At 43.9% G+C, this 9161-nt stretch overlaps 2 pseudogenes; both read left to right on the forward strand.

Annotated features, from left to right (window-relative positions):
• Positions 1–580: 580 nt before the first annotated feature.
• On the forward strand, positions 581–1181 carry LOC105717732 (securin-like; annotated as a pseudogene).
• An 80-nt stretch (positions 1182–1261) lies between these two features.
• On the forward strand, positions 1262–8759 carry LOC105717721 (ras GTPase-activating protein-binding protein 1-like; annotated as a pseudogene).
• Positions 8760–9161: the final 402 nt, after the last annotated feature.

Consider the following 9161-nt stretch of genomic DNA (forward strand, 5'->3'; position numbering starts at 1 on the left):
GGAACATCAAGGAATCTCCACTGGCACAGCCCATTAGGTTCAGAGCCAATCCCCATGGGAAGGGAAAGCCCCACCATTCGGTAAGTAGAACATGATGTTGCATTGTACTGAAAAGCCCTCTGGCTTCACATAGCAATGTGAGCCTTCAATTTCACATTCCTCAAAGTGAGGAAAGGCTCTTCTGGTTAGAAGCCCAGATGCAAAATGCATCCATCAATTCCAGACTAGGCACTTCTGCAGCAAAGCTCCCAGTGTCTTTAGCAGCCTCAGAGAGCTGCCTCGCTCTGCTGCTTTGACCAGGGGACCTCTGTTATTTATTTATCTTTCTCACACCCCCTCATTCAGAAGGATTTCCTCAGAGGCTTCTGTTGCCCAGTTTTGTGCTAAGTTTAGCTGACAAGCGTGGGCAAGCAAAAGATTTGATCTTTGCCCTTAATGAGTACACAGTAACGATGAAGTCAAAAAGATGACCTTTCTTAGGTGTTGCTGGCAATGCTCTGGCACCTCCTGAAAAATTCAGGGGCCCAGGGTCTGGGGAGTATGAAGAAACAGGGCAGGTTGAGAGCAGCAGTAATCCAGAATGGCTCCTCTGATCTATATTGATAAGAAAAATGGAGAATCAGGCACCCATGTGGCGGCTAAGGATGGGCTGAAGCTGGGGTCTGAACCTTCAGTCAAAGCCTTAGATGGGAGATCTCAAGTTTCAACACCACATTTTGGCAAAACGTTCCCTGCCCCACCAGCCTTACCTAAAGCTACCAGAAAGGCTTTGGGAACTGTCAACAGAACTACAGAAAAGTCGGTAAAGACCAATGAGCCCCTCAAACAAAAACAGCCAAGCTTTTCTGCCAGAAGATGACAGAAAACTGTTAAAGCAAAAGGCACTGTTCCTGCCTCAAATGACGCCTAGCCAGAAATAGAAAAATGCTTTCCCTTCAATCTTCTAGACTTTGAGAGTTTTGACCTGCCTGAAGAGCACCAGATAGCACACCTACCCTTCAGTGGAGTGGCTCTCATGATCCTCGATGAGGAGAGCTTGAAAAGCTGTTTCAGCTGGGCCCCCCTTCACCTGTGACAATGCCCTCTCCACCATGGAATCCAATCTGTTGCAGTCTCCTTCAAGCATTCTGTTGACCCTGGATGGTGAATTGCCACCCGTTTGCTATGATATAGATATTTAAATTTCTTAGTGTTTTAGAATTTGTGTATATTTATAACCCCAGGGAAGACAAGCAGGGCCCATGAAACAAAGCAAGTCGGCATGACCAAGTTGAAATGTCACTTCATCTTCCAAGCTCACAGTAAATATCCATTACGATCCCCAAAGGAGGAGAACCTAAATGCAAGTTTGGAAGGTTATGAGGAAGATAATTACTTTATCAGATTTTTCTCAAGAAGGTAACTCTGGTAATATGGAGCTTGAATGCAAAGGTAAGAGAGAGGAATCAAGGGAGATCTATCAGTATCCTATTACAAGGGTGGGTGAAGACAGTGACAACGTGAATGAAGCAGTGGCAATGAATCTGAGGAAAGCATTGGGTGAAATGAACCCCAGAAGGCTGGCGATGGCCTTGCTGCTCTGCCCAGCTGTCTAGAATTACTGACTAATTGGTAGTGATTCTAATTAGCGCCTGGGAAGTCAGATAGGAAAAGCTAGGGCTTCAGGGAAGGTAAAGGTTTTATTTCATATATGTTGGTTTTAGAGTCTGAGCAAATCACCTGTGTACTCTTGGAGGCAATAAGAAATGTAGTTCTGGAGCTCAAAGGAAGGGTTGGGTCAAGAAATGTAGATCTATAAGTCAATCCACACACCTGTGCAAAGTAACGGAATCACTCAGGGAGATAATATATTGAGAATGAAGGAATGCTGGCCAGGCACAGTGGCTCATGACGGTAACCCAGTACTTTGGGAGGCTGATCTGGGAGGATTGCTTGAGCCCAGGAGTTCAAGACCAGCTTGGGCAACATGGTGAGACCTAATCTCTACCAAAAAAGGGGGAGTACTGAGAAGAAAACCTGGAAAAGAATCTTTTAATGGGGCATATTTGGTACATGTAGTATATTCAGAGGAAGAACTGACAATTTAAAAAACCCAGAAGTGCTGAAGAGATGAGCTACTAAGAAAAGCCATAGAATTGATTTCATTCAATAGGCACACAAAGAGCTTTCCATGTGCTTCTGGGGATTAAAAAAGAAGAAGAAGAAATGGGAACTGACATCAAGGTGCTCATGGTCTAGTAAAAGAGAAAATGATTGCAATTATAAACATAAGAAATGCTGAGGCAAGACTTTCTTAGAACAATGGAGGCAGTGATAATTCACCTTGGGAGGGGCAGAAAGGGGTTTTGAGGGATAAATAAGAGTTAACCAGGTAAATGAAGAGGGGAAATTATTCTAGACCACAGGAACAGCACATGAGAAGGCAAATTTCTTGTGTTCAAGTCATGAACAAGGTCTTGATGGAGGGTCTGAAGATAAAAATATTGATTCGTGTGAAAAAATTTTCATATTGATTTGTTTTACCTCAATGGTTGTGTCAATTGTTATTATTTCCAAGCTGTTCCCATATACGGTGTCAAAGCGAAGCAAATTACTTTCTAGATTAAGTCCCTCTAGAGAAGGGGTCTTCAATTTTGGCTGCACATTATAATCACCTGGAGAGGTTTTCAAGCAATTAAATAGGATCTCAGGGAAGGGAGACATAGAACTCAGGCTTCTTCTAGGTCTTGTAAATGCCCTCTAGATGATTCTATTGCACGGAGAGCACTAGTTCTCAAATTTACTGGGCGTTAAAATCATCTGGCAGGCTAGTTAAAATACAGATTGCTGGGTCCCCAGTCCCAGTGTGTCTGATTCGGTAAACCTGGGAGTGAGCCTGAGAATTTACATTTCCAACAAATTCCCAGGGGACTTTGAATTTTTAAAAAGTAAGGTAATTAACAAAGTAAAAGGCCGATAAAGTAATCACGTCTCAAAAGAGCACCCTAGAATAGCAGCCATGGGTAAACCAAAAGTAACTGCATTTTCTTTCTCCTTACCCTCTGAATCATCTTCCTTGTATCAGCTACCTATGGCCGAAGTAATGCTGTATAACAAATTAGCCCAAAAATCCAGTGACTTGAAACAGCAATAATTTATTCTCATAGATCTGTGAGTTGGTGGGGATCCACTGAATTCAGTGGGTCTTAACCCTGTTTCACGTATCTCTCAACATTTTCCTTGGACCATTAAGCCCAAGCATATTCTTATGTTAATAGCATAAAAACAAATATTGAAGAAAAACTATGTGAAGTCTCTTGATGCGTACACTCAGAAGTGGTACACTATGGCGACGGCTCCTTCTGTTGGCCAAATCAAGTCACATTTTCCAGTGTCGGGGCAACTGCAAAGCCACAGGACAAAACGTGTACAAAGCCGGAGTAGCAAAAAATTTTGGCCATAATGCAATCCATTCTATTCCTCTCCTTTGCCATAAAATGTTTTATATTTTAACTTCAATTGAAAGTTCAGTGTCCTGCCTCTCAACCAGCTTCTATTAAGAGCCTGTTTGATCTTGGATTATGTAAAGAATCCTAATCATCTGAAAATCCTATCTTGAGTCCTGATAAATCTTTTAAACTTATTGAAAATTAGTTTAAAAGATGTATTTCTTTCTCCTTCCAAGACAGGTAGTAAAAGCAATTTTCTATGTGTCTTATACACAAACCTACAAGTATACACATATTTATAACAATGACTGTATACTTTAAAACCCTAGAGAAAAAGGTACTGTATAGTATTAAATGATCCTTTTATTTTCCATCATGGCATTTTCTTTTTTTCTACATTTTGCCTTAACCCTGTACGGAGAGTTGAAAACATCTGTGCACCAAGAAATGGATAGAGTAACTATGTGTCGTTCTAATTCCTTTTTCTGTTGGATTTATTTTTCCATCTTTAATTTTATTTGGTATTATAAGGTGAATTGTGATATGATTTCGATGTTTGTCGCTTCTAAATCTCATGTTGAAATGTGACCTCTGATGTCAGACACAGGCTTAGTGGGAGGTTTTTAGGTCATAGGGGTGGATCCCTCTTGAACGGATTGGTGCTGACTTTCAGTAATGCGTACGTTTTCACTCTCACTCTATTGGTTCGTGTAAGAGCTGGTTGTTTAAAAGAGTGCGGCACACCACCATCCTTACGCCTACTCTCACCGTGTGACACACCTGCTCCCTCTTTGCCTTCTGCCATGCTTGTAGATGGAAGGAACATGCCTCGAGTCTCAATTGAGACTTTGGACTTTGAACTTCCGGTTTAGTTGGTGCTGGAATGAGTTAAGACTCTGGGGGTCTGTTGGGAAGAGATTATTATATTTTGCAACGTGAGAAGGACATGAGATTAGGGGGTCCACAGGCAGAATGATATGATTTGGATGTTTGTCACTTCTAAATCTCATGTTGAAATGTGACCTCCAATGTTGGAGGTGGGGATTAGTGGAAGGTGTGTGGGACATGGAGGCAGAAATGGCAGCGTGGTGCTGTCCTCTTGATAATGAGTGAGTTCTCACTCTATTAGTTCATGCAAGCTCTGGTTGTTTAAAGGTATGTGGTACCCTCCTCCTCCTGCTCTAACCATGTGATCCACCTGCTTCTCCTTTGCTCTCTACCATGATTGTAAGCTTCCTGAGGCCTTCACAGGAATATACACTGGTGCCTTGCTTCCTGTACAGCTTGCAGAACTATGAGCCAATTAAACCTCTTTTCTTTTTTTTTTTTAGACGGAGTTTTGCTTTTGTTAACCAGGCTGGCTGGAGTGCAATGGCGCAATCTCAGCTCACTGCAACTTCTGCCCCCTGGGTTCAAGCAGTTCTCCTGCCTCAGCCTCCTGAGTAGCTGGGACTACAGACATATGCCACCATGCCCAGCTAATTTTTGTACTTTTAGTAGAGATGAGGTTTCACCATGTTGACCAGGATGGTCTCGATTTCTTGACCTCGCGATCCTCCCACCTCGGCCTCCCAAAGTGCTGGGATTATAGGCGTGAGCCACTGTGCCCGGCCTAAACCTCTTTTAAAAATAAATTAGCCAGACTGTTATTCCTTTACAGCAATGCAAAAACATGGAAACACAAATTGTGTCTTCGAAAGAGATGTGCTGAAATCCTAACCCTACTGCCTCAGAATGTGATCATATTTGAAAACAGGGTCAGTGCCGCAGTAATTGAGTTAAGAGGAGGCCATACTGGAGTAGGGTGGGCATTAATCGAATATGACTGGTGTTCTCATTAGAAGACGATGTGAAGACACAGGAAGAGACTGCCATGTGATGACAAGAGCAGAGACTGGAGTGATTGCAGCTGCAAACCAAGGAATGCCAAGGGTTGACAGCCACCGCCAAAATCCAGGAGGAGGCCAGAGAGGATTCTACCTGGAGTCTCAGAGAAGGCATTGGCCTCAGTAATACCTTGATTTAAGACTTCTGGGCTTCAGAACTGTGAGATAATAAACTATGTTGCTTTAGGCCACCCAGTTTGTGGCATTTTATTACAACAGCCCCAGAAGACTAATGTAATTGGGTAAGCTATTCGGTTTCTGGCTGTAGATTCTAACCTATCATGAAAGTCTTCAGTGGGAGTTGTAGATTTAGATTCTGAATCTAATGTAAGAAGCCAGGGCTTAAGGGAGCAGAACTTCACTTCTCCTACAGCCCAGTCGTACCATCATGGCTTTGTAACTTTTTAAGGCAGAGAAACAATTGGCACACCTACCGACCGACAAGTGACAGTTCCCCGCTCAGATCAGTTTTGAAATACTTGCCCAGAAAACACCAGGTAAGAACCTGATCTTTTAATGCTGTTGTACCCCCGCTTTGTTGTAGGCAGGAGGGTCTATGGTTTGCCCATTTGTCAGGGGCCTGTTGTGTACAACAGGGCCTCAGAAAGTAGGAGTGAGCAGGCTGAAGCCACCTTGTCATACCCCAGCCCGCTGGAGCTCAAAGAAATGACTATAGAACCATTCTGATGTTCATGCTTCTCTGATTTCTGCTTTCTCCTAACAGTCTGGGTTTATTTCTAAATGTAAAAAAGGAGAAAGAAGTAGATACAAAAGAATTCAGAGACCGCCTTGTCCAAACTCATCCCATGCATGACGCTCTCTACAGGAGACTGAAGAGATGGCCAAACAGACCCTGTCTGAATCAAACACTCTGTCCTTACAGAGTCACCGTGTTCATTGTTTAATGGTCCAACTTCTTGGAAAGCACATCTTCATAGAAAGCAAAAATCTACCTCTGGGACCCCATGAGATTAGGGATGTTACGGGCGGAATGATATGGTTTGGATGTTTGTCCTCTCCAAATCTCATGTTGAAATGTGATCTCCATCACATTTCATCTCCATCATGAAAAGACACTGAGCAGATCCATATAATGGTTTTCAACTATTCAAAGCAGTTACCACATATAATCCCCCCGGGGACAAATGGTCCCTTGTGAGGATATGAATTCCAGACTCTTCCTTCACCACATTGTCTTTTCCCCTCTGGGAAAACTGTTCATCTTATATATAAGCTAACAATCTGCTCTGTTCAAGATGTATGTGGGGTACTCTGTCTAATCCTGGGCATTCCCTTTTAAACAGAACTATACAAGTAAAAGCCATGTTGAATGAGTATATTTGGCTTGTTTGATTCACAGAAGTCCCATCAGAAAGGAAATGTCGAACTTTCCAGCAAATCAATTTTATCTATCTACAAAGAAGACAGCTGTCTGATAATAAAACGGGACTCCTCTCAGAAGGAGTGCTTCCCTCCCAGATCGACAATTCCCTGTTTACCAGACTTTGTGGCTCTTAGACTGTGGAGGGGGAGGTTGTTCAAGATTCCCTGTGTGCCTGCTCACCTTTGTTCACCAGTCCTCACATATGTGGGCACAGAAAGTTAGTGACAAGAAGAGAGATTTGGGGTACAGGAAAGAGTGGCTGAAGTTCTGACCCTTCTAGTCACGGCCCCTTGGACATGTTTTCTATGTGGCTGAAGAGGTCCAAGGGACCTGGGAAGGTCTGACTTTGGACCTATGCTTTGGCCCAAGCATTCCGGGCAAAGTCTCTTGTCACTGGCAGGTGTGCCTTCAAGAAAGAGATTGTTTCCTAACAATTAGAGGAGGGAAATACAAAAAATACAAAAAAGAAAAGAAAAAAAAAGATTCCAGGGTAAGGTAAGAGATAAGGAAAAGCTGCCTTCCTTTTCTTGGTCAAAAAACAAGGCTCGGCAGATGCAATTGCATGAGGGGTTGCTGCCATCCTCAGTGCTGTGGAGCAGAGCTAGTTCGTCTCCAGCTTAGCCACGCAGATTTGGACATAGTTGACTTTTATCCCCCCAGGTTGAATTGGCCAAAGCAGTGGTGATGGAGAAGCCTAGTCCCCTGCTGGTTGGTCGGGGGGAATTTGTGAGACAGTATTACATACCGCTGAACCAGGCCCCAGACACGCTGCGTGGATTTTATGGAAAGAACTCTTCTTATGTCCATGGGGGATTGGATTCAAATGGAAAGCCAGCAGATGCCGTCTACAGACAGAAAGAAATCCATAGGAAAGTGATGTCTCAAAACTTCACCAACTGCCACACCAAGATTCGCCATGTGGATGCCCATGCCACGCTAAACGATGGTGTGGTAGTCCAGGTGAATGGGCTTCTTTCTACAACAACCAGGCTTTGAGGAGATTTACGCAGATGTTTGTCCTTGCTCCTGAGGGGTCTGTTGCAAATAAATCCTATGTTCACAATGATGTCTTCCGATACCAAGATGAGGCCTTTGTGGGGTTTTTCACTGAGCCTCAGGAGGCGTCTGAAGAAGAAGTAGAGGAACCTGAAGAAAGACAGCAAACACCTGAGGTGGTACCTGATGATTCTAGAACTTTCTATGATCAGGCAGTTGTCAGTAATGACATGGAAGAACATTTAGAGGAGCCTGTTGCTGAACCAGAGCCTGATCATAAACCAGAACCAGAACAAGAACCTGCATCTGAAATCCAAGAGGAAATGCCTGAGCCAGGATGAGAAGAAACTGCTCCTGAGGATGCTCAGAAGAGTTCTTCTCCAGTACTTGCAGACATAGGTCAGATGGTACAGGAAGACTTGAGGACACTTGCTTGGACATCTGTGACCAGTAAGAACCTTCCACCCAGTGGAGTGGATACCACCTCATGTTGTTAAAGTACCAGTTTCACAGCCCTGTCCAGAGTCTCAGCCTGAATCTCAGATTCTACCACAAAGACCTCAAAGGGATCAAAGAGCGTGAGAACAATGAATAAATATTCCTCCCCAAAGGGGACCCAGACCAATCTGTGATGCTGGTGAGCAAGTTGACATTGAAACCCGAAGAATGGTAAGACACCCTGACAGTCACCAACTCTTCATTGGCAACCTGTCTCACGAAGTGGACAAATCAGAGCTTAAAGATTTCTTTCAAAATTATGGGAAAGTGGTGGAGATGAGCATTAACAGAGGTGGGAAATTACCCAGTTTTGGTTTTGTTGTGTTTGATGATTCTGAGCCTGTTTAGAAGGCCCTTAGCAACAGGCCCATCCTGTTCAGAGGTGAGGTCTGCCTGAATGTTGAAGAGAAGAAGACTTGAGCTGCCAAGGAAGGGGACCAACCAGATAATCGCCTTCAGGGACCTGGAGGCCCTTGCGGTGGGCTGGGTGGTGGAATGAGAGCCCCTCCCTGTGGAGACGTGGTGCAGAAACCAGGATTTGGAGTGGGAAGGGGGCTTGCTCCCTGACAGTGAATCTTCATGGATCTTCATGAAGCCATACAAACCCTAGTTCCTACGGAATGGTGAATTTCTTCAACTAGCCTTTGGTGTCTTGGAGTATGACCCCAGTCTGTTATAAACTGCTTAAGTTTGTATAATTTTACTTTTTTTGTGTGTTAATGGTGTGTGCTCCCTCTCCTTCTCTTCCCTTTCTTAACCTTTAGTCTTGCCAGGCGTGGTGGCTCACGCCTGTAATCCAAGCACTTTGGAGGCCAAGGCGGGCGGATCACCTGTGGTCAGGAGTTCAAGACCAGCCTGACCAACATGATGAAACCCTGTCTTAAAATAAATAAATAAATAATAAAAAAAATTAGCTGGGTGTGGTGGTGCACGCCTGTAGTCCCAGCTACTCTCGAGGCTGAGGCAGGA

This window comes from Aotus nancymaae, unplaced genomic scaffold (assembly GCF_030222135.1).
Source record: "Aotus nancymaae isolate 86718 unplaced genomic scaffold, 86718_ANA_hifiasm-v0.15.2.pri h1tg000018l, whole genome shotgun sequence".
NCBI lineage: Eukaryota > Metazoa > Chordata > Mammalia > Primates > Aotidae > Aotus > Aotus nancymaae.